The 21,031-nt window shown below is 52.2% G+C and overlaps 1 long non-coding RNA gene across 2 annotated transcripts; it reads right to left on the bottom strand.

The window, feature by feature from the left end:
• Window positions 1–8,708: 8,708 nt before the first annotated feature.
• Window positions 8,709–20,911, bottom strand: LOC137167768 (uncharacterized). 2 transcript variants are annotated; one of them, XR_010924196.1, is made up of 5 exons: window positions 20,816–20,911; window positions 15,082–15,168; window positions 13,301–13,396; window positions 13,012–13,124; window positions 8,709–9,101 (listed from the first exon to the last, which is right to left on the bottom strand). It is a non-coding gene; the product is annotated as an uncharacterized lncRNA (long non-coding RNA). The 2 variants fall into 2 exon arrangements; XR_010916489.1 differs by lacking the exon at window positions 15,082–15,168 and having other exon boundaries at window positions 20,816–20,890.
• Between the last annotated feature and the right edge of the window lie 120 nt (window positions 20,912–21,031).

The raw sequence follows: 21,031 nt of genomic DNA on the forward strand, positions 1-21,031 counted from the left end.
GATCTGGGCCTAAAAATAATGTTGCCAGCAGCATCAGGCTCCACTGAGCAGCAGAGGCTGAAACACACTGACGTCCCTGCCTGCCCAATGGGAATAAGGCACTTTTGCTATCATCAGCTCTACTCCATTCAACACTTCCTCCCACTCAGCGACGCATCTTTTCCTTCCCAGGGCAAGCTCTGCTGCCTGAGCACAGACCTCATCTTCTGAAAGCAGGTGCAAATGTGCTCTCTGGGGCGAACATGGGTGTTGGAAACTGCCACCTGGGCAGCACACTGCTGCAGGAGAGCCTCAGGCAGAGTAACAAGGTCAGGACTTGGCTTGCCCATGGCACCTTTAGTTGGCTGCACAACGCCAACGGTGAACGTGAAGGGCTGCGTCTGCTCCTGTTGACATCAATGGGTGTTTTGCAACAGGTGTCACTGAGACCAGCATCCAGCCTTAATTACGTCCCCCGCGAGGTGAGCATTGTTACCTCTGTTTTCTGACTAGTGAAGAAGCTCAGGGGGGTTAATTGAGTCACCGCAAGTCACACAGCAGGTCTTGGATAGAACCCAGGAGTCCTGACTCAGTCCCCTGTCTAAACCTCTAGATTACACTCCCATAGCCAGGAATAGAAACCAGGGGTCCTGACTTCACTGCCTCCACACACTTGCAAAGGGAAAAAGTATTCTGGGACTAACGCGCTTGCACCCCTTTTGAAAACTCCTGCTTACCTCCAACTACCTTTATGAAATTTCTGCAGGGAACAGAGTAAGTGGGGGGAGGAAAGAGGAGAGGATGACGGGCTGGGTTGGCTAATCCAGGGCCCATCCCATCTTCATCTGAGCCCTGCTTCCTCCTACTATAACAGCTCTAGGAAAACCAGCTGAAGCTTTTCTTAAGCTTTGCTTTGCACGAAGCAAGTGTTTTATGTTTGACTGTTGATACGCTGGCTGGATTCACGTCTGACCTTTCACTTCAGCGTCTCTCAGTTTACACTGGGGTCTGGTCAATCTCTCTCCCACAGCCGTGAAGAAAACAGTACCAGTTACTAATGATTCTGCAACTATGGAACAGGGCAAAGCTAAGGCAATAGGGGCCAGTGGCTTGCACATTGAAGTGGGAGTCAGGAGAGCTGGGATCTAGTCCCAGCCCTGCCGTTGACCTGCTGTGTGACCTTGGGCCACTTCAGGTCTCTGGTGCCCATTTTCTCCTCCCACTGTGTGTTGGTCTTGTTGCCTAGTTAGATACCAAGCTCCTTGGAGCAAAGGCTGTCTCCCACTCTCTGTTTGTGCAGCCACTCGCATCATGGCGCCCTAGTCTCAGTTGCTGTTGTTGTAATGCACATAATTCATAATAATAATAATACAGCACGTGGTGCCTGGACCCTGCTGCTCACACTAGCTTTGATCTATGCTGTTTTGAAATGGGAATAGGTCAAAGAGCACCAGGGAACTGTTGCATGGGGCAGCAGCAGCCACGTGGCCAGTTAGCATGCACACAGCAGGCTGATGCAGGGTAGATTCACCCCCTGGCTTGCTGCAGACTAAACGTTTGCATCGACAAGCTCACAGGGAATACCACCAACTTCACTGCCAGGCAAAAAGCTTGTTCTATCAGCCAGGGGCATCTGCTGAGCTCTCTCTCAGTCGCCTTCTCTCTCTCTCAGGGAAGAAGGGGACTTGTTCTGGTGTGGCACTGACCTCCTAGTAATACATTAACACTGGGGCTTCCACACCACACCCCTCTGAGAGCCAGGTCCCCAAAGTGCCTCCTGAAAAAGAATTCAGCCTCAACACACCACTCTGAAATGGAAAATGCTACTCGCAGCACAGATGGGGAAACTGAGGCAAAGAGGGGTTAAATGACTTGCCAAGGTCAAAGAGTATGCCAGCTTGGAATAGAAGCCAGGAGGCTGGTACCAAGGCACCAGCTCTAACCATTATGCAACCCCTCCCCTCAGTCTGAAGGGACCTGAAAATATATGCCTTTGACCATCAGGTAAATGCCAAATGACATCTCTTGCCATTTTAAGTGAATTATTTCAAGCTTATATGTCGACACCCCGCTCGGCTGACACACCGGGGATTGAACCAGGGACCCCAGAGCTAAAAGCATGAATTAGCTGGAGCTAAAAAGCCAAGCCTCTGTGGGCAGTGGCTATAGCAACACCTGTCCTCTGTAGATCGGCACAGAGCAGACCCTGCATCGCTTGCCCCACACAGAGCTGTGTCTTCTTAGCAGGGCGGTTGCTAAGTCTCTGCTGCTTTTAATTGGCACTTTTGTAGGAACATGTGAATAGCCAGACTGGACCCTCCATGCAGACGGCCATCTACATCAGGATCCCAAGAGCGGCACATGCTTCAGAGGAAGGAATAAGAGCCCCATAGTTGCAGGTATGGGATAATCTGTCACTTGCAGTAGGTCTCATCCTGGTCTCTAATAGTTTGAAGTTGACTTAAGTCCTGAAGTGGGAGGTTTAATATCCCGGCCAGAATGTTTGTGGAGAGACAAGGATGTTTGTCATAATTAATTATGCTGAGAACTCAGGATATTCTTGCTAGCCATACAAACATCCATCATCATCTGCATAGCCCCTTGGCTAAGCCAGATACCCCACCCTGTCCATATGTCCCAGGCCTGCTTACTGGAAGCTGAAGTTTCAAATGTAGCCCCTGCAGAACGAAGTCAAGCTGATTTTAAAGAAGCACTAGGTTCCTGAAGACAGTCATGTTCCTGTAGGGCACCTGACTGGTAGGATTCAGCCATGAAATTACAGAGCATCCAAGGTCATCTGGGTTCCCGTTCCAGGAGGCACTGTCAAGGTAGCTCCCGTACATTTAACACAGGAAGCTGCCTCCTTCCTGCTCCCTTTAGAGCCTTTGCATCTTCCCCGCTTCCCACTTGGAGCTCTCCCCTCCGCCTCCTTCGAAACACACTTCTGTAAAGCCTTTCAGGGTGCACCCTGCTAGAGAGACAGCCTGAATTCTCTTCTGTACCCCAGGATCGGTGGGCACAGCAGAGGGTGACAAGCTTCACAGCTCTTCAATCCTAGCGCCAATTTCCCACTGTCTCCATCCCCTGAATAGATTTAGAGCAACTTTGGGGGTGCTCTATTTTTGTGCCGGGGGGGGGGGGGCAGTCAGATTGGCTGGGGATTGGCTGCAGATTGTCAGAGCACATCATACACCTTTTGTGCTGACATACCATGGGGGTGTGCCACAGAGGTGGCTATGGTGACTATCCACCAATTACAGTCTACAATGCTGGGACAATCCCTGGATGCCCAATGAGGGTAGCTTTCGGGCCCATTGGTAGCAGAGGTGTGGAGCAAAGGGACCAGGATCTGGCTCCAAGACTCCTTCACCCCCTTGAATTTATCCTGTCGCCTGCTGCATCACGTATGTCTAAACTCGTGTCTGAATTTGAACGAAACTGGAAGCCTTCAGGCTGGGACTGCATCTTCATATGGGTGTGACGTGCTCAAAGCACACCACGCTCAGTAAACGTACTGCCATGCCCAAACATTTGAAAGTCACGAGTCAGGCCTCAGAAGATCATGACATCAGCTTAAAATCATGAGATTTTAAAAAAAAGAATGTAAGTTTGGGGTTCATTTTATTTATCTGCTGATTTCTGAACCTTCATGTTGCACTAGGGTCACATTTTCCAGCTTCTATCTGCAACCACAAGGGCTAGACATTATTTTTCTTGTTTTAAATGAAATTCTCACATCATCACCTGACTCTAGGAGCTGGGGCTTCAAGAAAAACACCAAACAGCACGAGACTGGTGATCAGATCGGGAGAGGCGGCAGCACTACCATTGAAAATAGGCCGGTCAATTTCCCATCCAGTCTCTCATGCCCTAGCCCAATATTCCAGCACTTAAAGAGAACGGGTCAATCACTTTTAACCAAAAACCACTAACAACATTTTGCATTTACATTTTTTAAAATAAATTCATGGCAATACTTGGATTCACGCTAGGTTTTATGACAATCCCCCCACTTCATCTTTAAAAGAATTAAATTGGGGGATGTTTGGCAGTGGCGTACCATGGGTCTCTGGCACCCAGGAGCCAAGCCTGCATTTGTGCCCCCCTGCCTCACACGCCCCCCTCCCCCCCACGCAGGGCAGGAGGGGTCCCAGCGCCGTCCCCCAGCTGCTCCAGGGTGGGGAGTTGGGTGTGTACCTGCGGGAGGGGGTGGGAGATCTGGCGGAGGAAGGAGAGCGCAAATATAGGCTTGACTCTGCCACCCCCCACTGCACTTATGTGCTGCACGGCGCCCACATCTCCTGCTCCAGCCCCCCAGCCTGCCGCCAGCTTGGACGGGATGGCCTCACTGCCAGACAGGGCCCTTCATGACACAGAGGGAAACGGGGGGCTGGAGGGGCCGGTGCCCCCCCCCCCGCATGTCGTGGAGGGCCAAGGCTGGCACCTGGGGGCCTGGTGCCCCCCCCCCTCAGTACACCACTGCTGTTTGGTGGCTCTGTTCAATGCAAACTAAGGCCCTGATCCTATGAAGTGTTACATGCAGGAATTCCTCTGCTCACGGAGAGCCCCACTTGGGGCTCCGTGCAGATGCTGGGGTCTTTGCAGACCAGCTAGCAGGATTGGGGCCTACAGGGAAATTTGCCTGCCTGTAAAACTCACAAGACAGTCACAATTCTCTTCCAAGAAAGGGTGACAGCCTCCTTGGACAAAGGGACATTCTACTCCATTGAGCAAGGCTGAAGGCAGCTTTCAGCACAGAGGAGATCTCTTCCCTTTCGGGAGAATTTCTGGCTCCCCGCTATGGCAACACAATAGGAAAGAGATTCCCTGGGAATTGAGGCTACTTTTCATGTCCAGGTCAGGTCCCTCGTGCTCTTATCCTTTCTAGTTTTCATTAGTCACCAAGTTGCACAGGGGGCGAATGGTCCAAGGTGGATTAAATGCAAACAGTGCCCCAGAGTGCTTTAAATCAGTGGTTCCCAACCTCTGGCCCACGGGGGCTTTCAAAATGGCCACTGCTCCCCTCCTGCTGGCTGCAGAAGGGAGCCGCTGACTAAGGACGCAGACGAAGCGTGTTTCCGCAGGGCTAAAGACCAGGCAGGCTCCTTGCTGCAGCCCAGGGGATGGAAGATCAGCGCTCCCCTCCCCCTGGCTGCAGCAGGGAGCATGGCAAAGTGCTCCACCTGGGTCCATAGGTGCTGGGGTCCCTGGGAGCACTGATCTCCTCTCCCCCTGGCTGCAGAAGGGAGTCGCTGCCTAGGAAGCCAGGAGGAACGCACAAGGCTACAGGACATGTGCCGTTTTCCTACTGCCACCGGGGAGATGGGAGATCAGCAAGAAGGGAGGCAGCCTCCTCACTGAATTCCTTCCATCTGGCTGCGGGGGAGGGGGACCTGCTGGCAGAGATTTGTGGCCCTTCAGGGTTGTAAAAATGATATCTGTGGCCCTTGAGCCAAAAAGGTTGGGAACCACTGCTTTAAAGCCAACCCACCAGCCACAGCACCAGGAGACCTGCAAGGGAATGGATAGTTCAGAACCCGTACCGTTGGTGTGCTGGATCACCAGCCCTCTCAGACATCCTGCAGGTGTCAGGACCCTTCTCAACATATCCGTGTACAGCAGAGCGGCAGGACCCAACGATCCATACAAGCATGGAGCGGACCCATGCAGAAGAGACAAAGAAAAACTTGGTCCACATCTGAAAGACAGGTGCTGAAGGCACTAAACCAGGATGGAGGACAGGAGAGGTGTCTGGCTGAGCTGGGCAACCTTTTATAAGTGGGTCTGGTAGCGCTGCCCAGTGAGATTGTTGGGACACTTCCTATTATAAGACCCTGTTTTCAGTTGCTTATAATTCTGCCAAGCTTGAGCCTTGTGGGCTGAAATTTTCCAGGCAGGCTGAATTGTCTTGCAAAGTTTCAGCCAAACCGGTCTGGCCGTTTCCAAGAAAGAGGCGTAAGTAAAATACATTGCTTTGCAGTGTTAAAATAAAAAAAAAAAATGCCGGTGACCGGTTCTTTGCTTTGGAGGAGAGGCCTAAAACTTGGCAGGGGCTGGGTGACGTTTGTGCCAGGCACGTGCCTTTTGCTGCTCCTGTGAAAATCGGCCCAACTTGGGCCAAGTTCCAAGACTGAAAAAATCTTGTGTTGTGCGTGCCCTGTAGAGACCTTGCTTCTAGCAGCGTCTGTGCACACCCAGCATACTTGGGCCTCTCTCAGCTCCCAGTGCTGCTGGCCAGGCTGTGCATGCGCTTTGAATAAACATTTACAACACACGCCACCAAAGGGGGGAAATGCCAAGGTACAGAGATCTGCTCCAGTAGAGAAACTCCTTCTACAAACTCACCCGCATGAAGCCACCACCTCCCTTGGGCCTGCCCCGCAACACTGAGCAACTTTCCCATGCGCTGGGAAAGGCAACAAGCTCAGGCTGTGCTGGCCTGAAGTTCTAGAGTCAAGGAACCCCCCGGAGGACCCCTTCTGGCAGCTTCCTCTTTATTAAACCCAGGATGGTTACCCCCAAGCAGTTGCACTGCAACCGCAGCAGCATTACCTTCTTTGTCCCCCAGAAACAGGGCAGAAGATCACAACCAATCTGTATTTCGGTTGCGCAGATGCAAGATGAGCCCTCAGGGCCCCCCGCCCTCCCCTCACACTTTATCTGCTGCATGCCACATGGAAGCCATGAAGCCAGCAGCGGCCGTGTAGGATCCAGGTTATCGATACTCAAGGACCAAAGTTGTACCAGAAAAACAGCAGAGTGGGCAGCCAGCTGAACCACCTAGAAATGCACCAGTTCCATTAACAGCCGAGGGCTGACCAGAAAACAGTTCCTTCACCTTGACGGGAGGTCTGTGCCTTAGCCCAACATGGAATAGTACATCTCTGACAATCTCCTCCACACGCTCCCCAGAGCCATGTCCAGAAGTGACCAGCTACATTAGTTGAGCTAGAAACTCAGCGGGTCTCATGTCTGGGTGTCATACTCACCTTGAGCTCTCAGGCTAACGCAGACAGACTGTCCTCTGCACAGGCATCGAACTCAACAAGGGCAGTCGGCCATGGTGACCACAAAGCCGCTGGAGCAAGGAATTCAGTCAGTTCCCGAAGGGGCTGTGCAGTGAGGCGGGGTGGCCTGAACACCCAGACCTGACAGACTGTTATCTCAGCCTGGGGCTCACAGACAAAGTGGAAATACTCCGGCGGATGCTGTTTTTGGTTGGGAGACCTGCAGTTAAGGTCAGATGCAAACAGCACAGATGGCCCCACTCCCCAATCTTTCCTCGCCTCCTGCCGACTCTCAAACCTGGATAGAGACGACTATGTCAACAGCACCCTGTGGTGCAGGCCAGCCAGGGCTTGGTTATAGGGGCCAAATCATGAAGGCTGGTAGCTATTAGCCACCACTCTCATATTGAACTGCAGGAAGCAAAGAGCAGAATCACCTCTGGCTAGTGAGTAGAGACATCAAGTAAACCAACGGCACTGAAATGAACCCTTTCAGCCCAGGCATACACACACCTGTTACACACGAGACTGGCTGTAGGCTTGGCCCCTGGGGAATGGGATGCTTTTTGCTACTGTGGCGCTGTCCTCGGGGGTTGTCCACACATGCCTTCTGTTAGCTGAACATGGACCTACAGGCCCTGTCACGACCACGCCCTCAACAATTGCTGCACAGAACCAGTCTAGCATTCAGCAAGACTGAATGCTGGTTTATTATTGGTCATTTCACCCATAGTCTTTAAAGCAGAGCTTTGTGAACCCCTTCTCCTGAATCCCAGGTTTGCCAGGCACCTTTCCCTGGGCACAGTGCTCCGTTCCCCCCAGTGCCACCAGTCAACCAACAACAATATTTTCCTGCCACACAACAGAGTCTTTTTGCTGTTCAAATCTCTGCCTTCCCTGGACCTACCTTCTTTCCTGTCAAGCAGCTTCCTGCTGTCCTCCTTCTGATCCTCCCCCAGGACTCAGCTTTCTCCCAGGCTTTCCCCACAACCCCTCCCCAGGCTATTCTTCCAGAGCTTCCTACTTTTTCCTCTTTGCTGCTGCCCAGCTATCTTCTAAAGCAGCTGTTGCCCCCTCATTAGGCTCAGCCTAAGAGCACCTGACAAGTCATCAGGGAAGCTGGACCTGCTTCATTTAAAGGAGCCAGGCACCCTGCCTGCAAGGATCTCAAAGCACTTTCTAAGCAATAAATCTGGCCTCATAAGACTCCCACCTTTGTAAAACGGATAAGGATTATTACATTGGGGGAAACTGAGGCACAGATGCTGAGGCTCCACCTGGCTGAGTACAGTGTGACTGGACAGGGAGGGGGCACCAGACATGCAGGGGGCTGGTTGCAGTTTGTTGGAGGACCAGCTCTGTCATGTGCATCCTGTGTGACCTTAGACAAAGCATGTCTCTCTCACCAACAGAAGCTGGCCCCGAGAAAGATATCACCTCACCCACCTCGTGTCACTTAGACAAATCACTCAGGCCCAACTCCTGCGGGTTATTTAGGTACCTGACTCCCAGTAATTGTTGGGTCTGGGCCAGAATTTCAGAAGTGCCTAGTGAGATTTTCAAAAGCCCCTAGATAGGCTGGATGCTTTCCAAAATCTAGGTGCCTAAATACCTTTGACTTGCTCGACTTCTGCACTTCAGTTCCCAGTTTGTACACCTCCTGGGGTGTTGTGATGCCATGTTACTGGGGACCAGACAAGTGCCTACAACCTCGTGGACAGGTGTCACTGACAGGTGCAAGATGCCCCCTGGTGCGCTGTCCTCTACTCCCTATTCCTGGTTCTCGGACGATGCCACTCTCAGGACAGAATACTGTGAGCTGAGGTTTCCCTGGGAGGGTTCTCGTTTATTACATCTCTTACGGCACATCACATTAGTCCTTAGCCCCGTCAGTGCATCCATGGGCCTCTGATTCAGGGTTCCCACAGCCTTCCTCTCTGGGGGCTGTGCAGATAACTCAGACTGGCTGCAGCCCTCTATCAGCTTCTCCAAGTGGGCCTCATCCAGCTGGCCCTCTTCCAAGCTATCTGCCCCTTCTCCTGTTTGCCTTCTTCTGCATCACCAGGCCGGAGCTGATTTTGACATGTCTGACCTTTCCCCACCTGGGGAGGAGAGCTGAGCAAAGCATACATGGGGCTTACTTCTTAAAGAGGCCAGTCACCCTGGGACACCCTGGGACACCACCTTAAAACATAGCCCCAAATTGCCCCTCTTGTTGGCACTCAAGCAATGAATCATGATGATCAAACTCCCACTCCCCCTTAGCAGGGGACAGGGTGGGTGAACTGCTGCCCATGCTGTGGGTAATGAGGGGAGTTTAGTTTCCAGGGCTGGCAATCCAGCTCTCAAAATCATGCTAGAGCTAGCGTATTATTATGAGGTGGAAGGAGGCTCAGAAGCAATAGCTGGGCTCAGCCCTGAGGAAAGCAGCTGAGGAGCGGTGCACTGGGCCCAGGTTCTGGAGGACTCTTATTCATAAGTATCCAGCCAGCACATCTAACAGTAATCACCAGCACTGCATTATTTGCACCCAGCAGAGCGGACTTCAAAGAGATCTGACTTGAGGCAGGAGCAGAGAAATCTGCCCCTGCAGACTGAAATGCAGTTGAGGGCCAAAACTTTGGTTGTGGACGGAAATGCCACCATATATAGTCCTGCAGACTAAACCGGGACTGTGCGTGGGCTCCAGGAAAGGGCAGGAGCTGATCCAAGAGCACTGGGCAGCCTCCAAAAGAGTCGTCCTGCATTTCAGTGAGCAAATTTAGCTCCGGTGAAAGGTGCTGGATTGGCAGCTCTAGAGACTGAAATCCTCTCCTTAGCTACAGCCGGGGCCCAGACTATACCCCCTTCAATCCTTGGTCTGTCTGCCGAGACACCCTACAAAGACGGACAATTAGTTCCATCAATTCTGTCCATTGAGACCTACCAAACTCATTTCACATGGCCCTGTTAATGTTCCCCCGCCTCCCACAGAACAGCCCAGCCACTTAGCCCTCGGATGTCTCCCCCTCTCCAGACAAGGTCCTTGGAGATGCATGGGAAAGGGCTGCTTTGTCTTACCAGCCCCTTAATTGTTACCGACATTATATGAAACTCATCAGACCCACTGCTCCCCCACCCCGCATGGCAGCCCTGAAAAGCTGAGGGAAAGCGAGGAGGAAACAATAGCTGCTATTTTTAAGGAAGCCCTGCATGGAGTTGTTATGGTAACTGCACTAATAAGAGAACAGGTCCCTTCTTCCCTCCCCAGCGCAGCCACGAAACATCCTCCCAGCCCTTCCTAGTGCACACAGGAGGGGGAACCTGGGCTGACAGAAGGAGCTGAGGGAGGAAGAAGGGCGGGGGATGGCAAAAGTGGGGGAGGACAGAGCAGAGAAGGAAAAGGGGCCGAGGGGGCTGGAGGGGAAGATGGGGGTCAGCAGCAGGGGGAGATGAGCCATAGGAGGGAGATGAATGTCCAGGGCACCGGGAGAGGTAGTGGGAAGATGGGAATCGGGGGCAGGGGCAGACTCTGAACAGGAGGGGCAGGAGAGAGGGGGACAGCATGCGGCGGTGGGGAGCAGCTTGGGAGGGGGCCAGTGGGCCAGAGACGAATGATTCTCAGTCAAGGGGGCTGGAGGTGTTGGGGGAGCTGAAAGTGCCAGCACATTTTAGGGGAGCTTCTCTGGGGGGACTTCCTTGGCGGGGACAGGCTGATGGGGGGAAAGGAAGAGCAACACCATGGAAAGGAAAAAGCATAACCCGACAGAGCTGCCCCCAGCAGGGAAGGGAGAGGGGCAGGGACCCAGGAAGTGCGCTAGGGAACTAGTCACCTTGCAGCCTTGATTTCCCTGGGAAGTGCTTGGACCTATGGCACTGGATGTCCCCCACTCCTTGGCTGTCAGCAGAGGGAACGCTCCCCTCCTGCTCCCCCATGCCGCTGCTCTCCTTCCCGTTCTCTCCAGGGGCAGGTGGGGCAATCTGAAGTGGGAGCAGCAGGGGGCACTGGAATTTATGGGGCACCGGGCCTCCCCGCCTGAGGGGCTGTCTGAGCTGGGAGCCCCCCTAGCTACCTTCTTTCTGCCCAGGAATATCTGGTTCCATTCTCCACCTGGGGTGGCAGAGAGGAAAAGAGGCAGACCCCACTGCCTCCAGCCCTCTCTTCCCCCCAGCCTGTCCTGGCCCATCGCCCTAGCCCTGGTACTCCTGGGGGGGAGATGGGGGGGTGGTTGAGAGAACCCACCACTCTGGGTGCGCCTGATGTGTCTGGCTTGGCATCGCCTTTCTGATATATTCATGCCCCCCATGTCCCTCTTCTCCATCCAGACCACAGCCTCACATGCACCTGCCTGCACAACAGAACCAGGGGCTGCCCGCCCTGCTCCGACCCCCATCTAATCACTGGGTGGGAGGGGACAGAGGGGCAGTAGGGGAGACAGGGGGGTTGGGTAGGACGGGGGCTCGGTATGGGCATAGGACAGACCGGAGGATTGGGGGGAGAGGATGGGGGAAGGGATCACAATGGAGGGAGGAGGGGCCAGAGTGATGGGGTCAGGCTGGGTGACTGAGGGAGAGCTAGGTCAGAGTGGAGGCGCTGAAGACAGGGAGGGCTTGGGGCTGGAGGGGTGGGGCAGTTTGAGGGTGCTGAAGAGGGATGTGTGGGATGAAGAGGCCAGTGGGGCTCTAGCAGCAGGCTCTAGTCTGGGTGGGGGATGTGTGGGGCTGGGGAGGGAGGAAAGGGGTGAGGGTGGGGGCAGAGAGGGGCTGGTTGGAGGCGCGGAACAGAGGGGTGGCAGGAGGTTTGGGTGGGAGATGAATGGATGGGGGATTGGGAGGAGGGAGTGTGGATGCAGGCAGAGAGCTGGTTGGTGTGTGGAAAGGGGGCTGGGTGTGGGGCAGAGGGGCTGGATGGGGTCGGGGTGGGAGAGGCATGGATCCGGGGGGGCTGGGTGTGGGGCTGACAGTGTCGGAACGGAGGAAAGCTGGGGATCTGGGGGGCCGGGCCGGGGTGCTTCCCCCCTCACCCCCCCCCCCCGTTCCTCCCCCCCACTTACCGCCCGGGGGGGTCCCGGTTCCGCGTGGTGCTGAAGGGACAGCTCCGAGCGGGCAGCCCCGCGCGCATGCGCACCGCCAGCCCCTCCGGCTGCTCGCCCGGCCGGGAAGGGGCTGTGGGGGCGGGGAGGGTCAGTGTGTCTATGCGTGTGTGTGTGTGGGGGTGATTGTGTGTGTGAGGGCCGATGGTGACTGTGGGGGGGTATGTGTGGAGGGGATAGTGGTGGTGATTGTGTGTGTTGGGGTCGGGGGGGAGTGTGTGTGTGTGTGTGCGCGGGGGGGGGGAGGGCGCTGGAGATTGTGGGGGGTGGGGTGGGGAGTGTGCACAGGGTGGTGCTGGACCCTCTTGCACAGGCTGGACACCCCATGGCTCTGGGCCAAGCACTGTGTGCGCAGAGCAGTGGCTGATCCCTGGCCAGCGAGCCGGAAGGGGTCTTCATCTACGGCCTGGGCCGGCCACCAGGAGCAGCAAGGGCCTGACCATGCTCTGGACCATGGGCTTTAGTTGCAATCCCGAGGTCACTGCAGCACTGTCCTGCCATGCCCCCCAAGCCGTGCCCCCCAAGCAGCGCAGCGCAGCACAGCACAGCGCAGCCGCCCCCGGCACTTACACAGTGAGCCAGGTGCTAGCTCCCACCTGAGATCCTGCAGCTGGAGGCTGCTCCTTATGCCTGCACTGTGGAGATGCAGGGAGAAGCCAGCCAGAGAAGGCAAAAAAGGGGCTTTACTGATCCCCGGCGATGTAGCAGTATCTGACCTTCTCATCCCACTGATTCCTCCAATCCTATCCTGACTGGCAAAACCTCCATGGAGGTTAGGGGGAGCTTTCCCTCCCCCCCCCCCCAATTTCCTCTGCACTCCCCAGGGGGGTGGGGAAAGGGCCTTCCTCCACCTATCAAGCAGTGGCCTGGTGGCCTGTACTGTGAGCCCTTTGGAGTTTGATCCCACAAGCTGCTGGGCGCTCGGCCTTCCATCTACTGAAGCATGTGCTTACCTCTAGGCATGCGAGGGGGCCCATTCAGTACATGCTCCAGTGCTCTGCTGAATCAGGGCCATAGCACTAGACACCTTGCAGGCCTTCATGCCAGAGATCAGATGATCTGGTGACTGACCAGAAGAGAAATGCAACGTAAAGCAAACGCCTTTCTGACTATATGTCATCGCCTCTTTCCTACCTCCGTTCATGAGATCCATGCTTCTTTCCCCTCGTGCTTCCCTTTTTTGACTGCTGTACACCTGGATCTAAATACAGTATTGGTGTAAAGGGACATGACTGTACTCACGTTGGTTGGAGTTGCAGCCTCTTAGAGCAGGTCTGATTTTTGGGGTACCGGTTGCTTCCCTGCAGTCATACAAGCTTGAAAAGCTGCTTAGCCTGCCTGCAACATTTAAAAACAAAACAGATGCAACAGAAAGTCTCATTTGCCTTTTATGTTCTGTTCGGTTTTTGCATTTCACTCAGCTTGGCTCAGATGGTCAGGTTCACTTCATCTGCAGCCAGTTTCATGCCCAAGTTCTCATGCACTAGCTTGATGCTGGTGTGTTTGGGTTTCCAACCTTATTAATTGTTTGTATAGTGCCAAAAGAGTGGTAGCACATATAAAAGACAGACTAGTTTCTGAGCTCAGTCACACTGGTGTAAATCCAGACTCAACCTGCATCAAGGGAGTTAACAGAGAGCAGAATCTAGTTCTGACCCAGATGCTTACAGTCTAAAGAGCACTGGAAATGTTTAAAGGTAATTGGTTTTAATTTCAATGTTTTTAATGTCGTAATGAGTTAAAATCATTGTATTGTGTCTGTGCCCAGAGTCCATGTTGAGAAAGAGACAAGTAATTGATTTGAAGAAGTATCTGTTACATTTGTTTTATAATGGAAAATTTTATTATGTGATGAATGGAAAAAATCATTGAAGATTGTTAATTGTGCTTCAAACACACCATTTGTTCTTGTAATTGTTCCTAGTTATTTTGTGTAATAGATAAGGAGGTACAAGTTGTAAGCCTCATGGGGAGAGGAACTCGGAGGTAGCAAAAAACCCTGACTGAAAAGTGACCAGTTGAACTTGGAATAAGGGGAACTTGCGCGCACAGCAGTTCCTAGGCCCAAATTTGGAAGTTTGCAGTCTCTGCAACTTTTATTTGGCAAGTTACACCTGGTCAAGGATAACCTTCTGGCCTGGGGACTCCCCAAGGAGGGACGGACAAAATGACATAGCAAATGCCCATAATTGGTTTGGCGGACGTATAGGCTGGAGTGGAAATAAAAGGGTAGTCAGACAAAGCAAAAATTAGAGAGCCTTGTCGTGAGGACCACTGAGCCTCCCCAAGGGGCACACCAGAATCGTGCCTGCAAGAGGATCGGATCAGCTGTCTCGCCTCTCTCCCGCTCCTTCGCCTCAACATTGCATTAGAGTAGTCAGGTAACTGAGCTGATAACCGTTGGGACTTGTCCCACGGATGATAACCTGGGTGTGAATACGATACAGGTTCCACCTGGATGAAAATTTGATAACCTATGTGTGAATACAATAGAGGTTCCACCTGGATGAAAAAAAAAAAAATTCTAAATAGAAAGACCAGGTCATGAAATACTTATTATCTTTGCTGTTACTGAGTTCATCTCTACATGTGGTAAGTAATCAATGTCAATGTTTGTTTAAATATACGAATTCTACTTGTATTCCAGGAACTATTGTAAGTGTAACAGTAATTGTTGTTAGTGTTGTATGCGTAAGTCTTTTTTGCTTTTTTAGCTTTGTTTGTGTTTTAAGAATTTGTAAGAGAATAAGGGAGGACGATTTGTGGTAGAATAAATCACTTAAGTTACTAGTTGTAGTATTAGTAAGTTTCGTGCCTAGAATCTAATCATTGTAATCAATTTTTGTTGCTTGTAATTATATAAAAAAGTGAATTAGTAAAAGAAAGATTTAATTCAAATAGTTGTACTAATAAGCTAACAAATAAAAACTACTAAATGCTTAAGAATCTGAATAGTTTGCCAAGTTTTTCTAAGTTACCGTTTCCAAGCCTCACACTCGGTCTTAAAAGGGATATATATGAACCGCCTTAGTGTCTTGGGGCACCCTTCAAACCGCTCCCATAATTTCGGAGGCCGTTTGCCCCTGGCAACCTTGTTGTCTCCAGAAAGACTTGGGTGAATTCAAAATACGGCACTTAGGCATGTCATTTAACATCTTGATTCATTTCAACATAACCAGGTTTAGAAATGCATCCACCCACATCTTATGTGTTTTTAGCAACATTTAAATTTTGGGCCTAAATCACTTGACGTATGTAGCCTCTTTACATTTTGAAATCTACCACTACGAAACACAGCCCCGTTAATTCCTCTCTCTGCATAGGTCCTGCCAATGTATTTTCCCCTCTAATTGTCCCAATACTCACAGACATGCAGTGGGGTAGTGAAAAGGACAGGGCAGCAATTCAGATACCAGCTGCACATTTCTCTTTCTCTAGCATTGCACTTTACCAGTGCTGACAGCAGTACTTGGATGAAGGGATCTCTGGTTGGGGTCACTAGAAAAGATCACGTTTCATTTCCCCTCATTGGGCTGGCATTCCCAGGGGTTAGTCTGAATTCTAGGCCTTCATGTGTCTCCTCACCATCACCACAAGGAATTTCACAGATGCTGTATTTTCACCACAGAGCAAAACTTGCACCCATAAATGCTTGATTCTTCCTTTGTCTGGCAGGGGAGAGGAAATACGACCTGGAAGGCAAACTCCGAGCTCAGCCACCAGCTGACTTTGGGCAAGTCATGGATGCCCACACTTTAAAAAGTGGCCTCTGATTTTGGGTGCCAACCTCTGATACCAAAGGCCTGATTTCCAGAGGTGCTGAGCACCTGTTACCCAATCACAGCCTCTAGAGTGCCCCCTTGTGCCCTGAGGAGGCCCAGAAGGCACCCCACCCTCAGTTCTCTCTGGGTTCTTTGCAATAATTCCCCCCCCCCTTGCAGGGATTTGTTAATCTGATGATGTAGCTGGAGGGCCAAGTGGCTCAGCCCTTCTGGGGTATTCAAGTTCAAATAAACCAAGGGCTCTTTCTTCCCACTCTCTATCCAGACAGGGCTTCTTGCTTGGAGTCTGACCTCTGGGGCTCTTCCACACAAGAGCTAATTTAGTCACATGATGATGGACCTGTCATGTGACATTACCCCTTGAGTCACCTGGCACAAATGGGGCTGGGCCCTTCTCACCATAAAGGCCCCACACCAGGCAGTCACCCTGTGCCAGAATCTAACTCTCTTACCGAAGTCAATGGGTGCTGCAGGTCTCAGCACAGATGAGAATCAGGCCTAAGTGTGGCACCCCAGAATCGGGAGCTTGAACCTGCCTGTGCCTTAAGCCGCTCTCTCACTTGGTCTACATGGAGGTAGCTCATGGCCTCCAACGGAGTGACCTCCCATTCACACAAATGCAAGTGAGACCACAACTTGGCTCTGTTGAGTTTCCCCATCTGTAACACCCCAATCCTGGCTTGTCATGCAGGGGTGTTGGGACACTTGTTGCCCGAACATTTGTGAGCTGTACCCAAGATGCTATGGGAAGACAAACTATGATAACCTCCTTCATTAGGCTGGGAACTGCAACTGAAAGGAAAACTGCAACCGACCCAAGAGGCTAGAAGTTCTCCAGGTATGAGGTAGCTGCCACAAAGGATACAACATGCAATGTGCTTTCTTGAAGTCAAAGTCTGTAATTACATTACTGGGCCAAGTCCTGGGAGAGGCGGCATTACAAAAAAGCCAGGCTTGTTTGGGCCACTGGTGTCGAGGGAACCCAATGGCAATCTCTGTGCAGTGCAGTTTCCTGCCTGCAGGATTCCCATGGTAAAGGGACACTATCTTCTGGAAATCCAGGCTATTTCAAAACAGGAACAAACAGCAGTTCCAGGTCCTGCCCCTGAGCCTCCCAGCCTGTGTATGAGGTTTTGTCGCCATGTTTCCTTACATCATTAAATGTTTTTCTTCCCCTTGCTACTGTGACAGAGCCACACAAACGGCACAGACTTATTTGGCCTGTGCTATAGAAGAGGTCAGAGAGATGACCACAGTGGTTCTGTCTGGCCTTAAAAATCTAGGAAACAACCAGGGAAAATGAGAACAGGCCCATTTCCCCCAAATGTGATCGCTGATTCTGGGGGGTCCAACTTGAGGCACCTTGGCCCTGATTTTCAGACAGGCTGTCCACGCCCAGCTCTAGCTGGCACCAATGGGACCGGCAGGGGCTCTGAAAAAAGGCCTAAAATGACAGGGTAGTTTTGAAAAGGAAGCTGTGACTGTCACAGCTGTCACTGGAAAGCGTGAAACTGACTATACCCAGAGTGCAGCATGGGCACATGGAAACAACCACAACAACCTTCCAGTCAGGGGGAACTGCGTGGTTACATGGCACCACAGTCAGTAACACATGTTCAGGCAGAGTTTGATACTGACAGTACCTCTTTAGCAGCCCAAAGAAATCATCTGAAGGGTAAATGCTGCACAGTGAAGCATTCTGGGTGTATATCAACTTCGCATGAGGCAGCTGCAAGCCCCTATGTCACTCCTAGAGCAGGCACTTCTCTCACCCCGGGGCACGTTAGTGCCTGGCTTCCAAATTCTGCAGCTTCCATTTAGGCACTTGAATCCAGGGCCCAGATTTCAGGGGCTCTGTGCCCAGCAGAACCTGCTGAGAACAACAGTCTTTGGGAATCTGGCTGTGTGATTTAGGAGCCTAATCGGAGCTCTGAAGGAAATCGAGCCATCAGTGCGTACCGTAATTGTTTCTTAGCCTGACTCAATAGATGGTGCTGATCACCTCTAGCTGAATTCTCTGAGAGGGGAAGATGCTCAGCACCCCCAAATATAGCCCATCTAGGGCTCCCCACCTTTCCAGCTGCATGAACAACACAAGGCCTCAAAGAGATGATGGTTAAAATCCATACTGATGGTAGGTCCACAAGAGCTCTCAGCAGTCCCTGGTCCCCATGGCACAGAGGTGCTTTCTGGATGCCAGGTTAGATAGAGATTTGATCCACCCACAAACCCTGGAGATGCTTCCCTGTCAAGCCACGCCCCTGGGAAAAACACAGCTGAACAGACAGGCCTTCAGCGCATGCCAAGGATGAAGAAACCCTCAGACCCATGGGAACGGGGAGGCACCAGGGATTGAAGCAGGGACCTCCAGAATAAAGAGCACAAGCTGCTACAGCTCCCTAGTGGTGCCGTATCTGAGTCACCTTGGGCCGGGCACAAAGGGGGACCCATACCACACAGTGCCCTGTGGGTTACACAATCTCTCCATTGAGAACTCCCAGCCTACAGCCCCCCAGTGAACTAATCCGTGCATGAATTCCAGGGTCCCAGAAGGGCTCTCAGTGGCCAGGGCAGAATATGGCCAAAGACGGGTTTCCAGGACACACTATGATGGACCTGAGAGGTTTCAGCCGGCCAGCATCCCCTGTGTGATGAGACACTCCCCGGCTGAGGTGCCCCAAAGGTGCTGGGCTGAGCAAGCTGGAGGCTGATTCCTCACTGGATGTTTTATCAGGCACAGTGGGGGAGTCACTTCGGGAACCTTAGGGCCCCTTCCCAGGCCATGCCCGGGGCTGACGGGCTTTCTGTGAGAGCTGGGCTGAGCTCAGGGTAGCTGGTGGTCTGGTTAGCGTGGGCCGGAACAATCTCCTCCAGCCTGCTTGGCACCTTACTTCAGCCCCACTGGAGAAACCTCCAAGTGTGCAGAGATGGTGCCCATCCTGGCCAGAGGAGGGAGACAGTGCGAGCAGGGCACCTGTTCCCAGGCTAGCACATGACCCTGGAAAGAGCTGTGCCAGCACATTCTTGCTCGCCGTGGATGTCAGCGCCGGCTGCTCAGTGATCCTGCCTGAGTCTGTTGACTCACCAGAAGGTGCCTTAATCCCGCATCTGCTAAATGGGGAATCCTATTTATTCACTGGTAGTCTCAGATCAAAATAGCCACCCTCGAACACTCCAACCCCCTGTGCCATCCAGGAGACAGGCAGGCCCATACAGTCTGCAGGCGGGTACTGCTAGGGGGAGGGGCATGCCTTCCACGCACGGACACACACAGAGCCAGACCCCTCCAGCCTATATGTACACCCCTACCCACAACCCTCCTGCAACTCACATGTACACACCTACTCCATTCAATTCAACCTGATTCAGCTCAGGCCCCATTGGCCCAGATTCACGCAGCACTGCTGCCTCAGGGCATCCTTTCACCTCATAAGGTCCTTTTCAATCCTTGCACTTGGCAGCTACTAGCCAGCTGGCAAACCCCACTGCCCAGTCCCCTGCTCTGGGCCCAGAGACCAACATGGCTGTGGTTTGCACATTGGGGCTGGGCTAGCCCCCAGCAGCTCGGCCACCTGCCAGGGACTAGGAGAGAACACACCCATTGTGAGTGGGGAGCTCCCGTTCCCCACTGTGTCCCCAATATCCTTCCAACTCAAGGGAGACAAGCTCCCTTTCCCCTCACTGCCTCTGAGTTGACACGGACCTTGTGGCTCCAGTTTATTTGTCTACATCCAGGATAAACTCCTGTTTCCTCCTCTCCCACTCTTCTGTTTCAAGGGATGGGTAATTTCTCTGGGAGAAGTTTTAGTTCTGGGTCTCTTTGTAATTAACAGCATCAGTAAATTGGACATGGCGTCCCAAGAGACACTGATCTCCCCCTACTCTACAGCACACTTGGCTTCTCTCCCCACCCCCCATTCCTGGGATTTTGTCCTGCTCCCCTCACTTGCCCCCTGCATAATCCTGGCCCTTTTTTCTTCTCTCTTTCCCCCTCTTGGAGTTACTGTGAGCAGCAAATGGGGAAACCGGGCTTATCATTCCCATGTTAAAGATTGAGAAACTGAGGCACTGGGTTGTCAGAGGACTTGGCCAGGCTCCCAGGGTGAGTCAATGTCTCAGTACTCAGGTGTTTCTGACTCTGCCTTCTGAACCACCTGTCGTGTTGGCTATAAGCTATGACTAACCGTAATTGCCTGTCACAGGCCTGTTACCCAGCCTCTCACAGACTGTAGGTAAGAGACCCCTATAGCCAGCTTGAAAACACAACTGCCTCCAGGGAGCAACGTCTGTGCTGGGAACTCTGTACAACAGAGGGTTGTTAGGGGAGCAGGTAGACAAGTGACCCCATGGGGGGCCTGAGCAAGCTGTTGGGGAGTAATCACCCCATTTAGACAGCAAGCTGTACTGCCCCTCACAGTGTGTTTTTGTAGCCCTTGCTATGACTTCCCCCCGCGATCTAACCTGGTGTGTAGCTGTATCACCCCAATTCCTCACTCCTGGGCCCCAATTTACCTCACTTTGCTGTGTGAACCACCCACTCCTGGATTGGTCCACGCCCAGCCTCCAGCAAGTAATTGGCCCCTGACTTAGTGAAGGAGCACTTCTGGCCAGCCACTCATGGGATAAACTCCCAGCAAACACCCCCAGTCCCAGATGCAGCCCCAGGAACTGTCGTCTTGCTGCACCCTGCAAGCTCATTTACATTTGTCTGTCAATTTATCAAAGAAATTGATATGCACCAGCTGTCACTCTAAGTGAGGTCTCTGCAAACACTCAATCCACATGCATTGTTTTAGATAAAACAAACAAAAGCTTATTGACTACTGCAAGATTTTAAGTGATTCTAAATCAGATTAATATTAATCAAGAGATTAATAATAAATCAAGGAAGTTGGTCACAATTAACTAAAAGATAATTTGCATCCTAACTAAGATTAATATTTCAGTAAATTCCCAGTCTGTGACGATAGCTTACCCACAGTTGGTTGCAATGCCACTTGCAAACAGGCCTCCCCCCTCCTCCCTGTGGGTATGTATGTGCCACTCCTTGATGTTGCTTGGAAGATAAATTTTTCCAGGGGAGAGCCCTGAGATAAAGATGCCTTAGCTTTTAACAAGTTTCCCCAACAATGGGCATGATTACGTCCACTTGATCCAAAGTGCTCACAGGTGCTTAGGCCAGTCCGTTGTT

This window comes from Emydura macquarii, unplaced genomic scaffold (assembly GCF_026122565.2).
Source record: "Emydura macquarii macquarii isolate MOO-44397 ecotype Brisbane River unplaced genomic scaffold, CSIRO-AGI_Emac_v2 contig_67, whole genome shotgun sequence".
Classification (NCBI taxonomy): domain Eukaryota; kingdom Metazoa; phylum Chordata; order Testudines; family Chelidae; genus Emydura; species Emydura macquarii.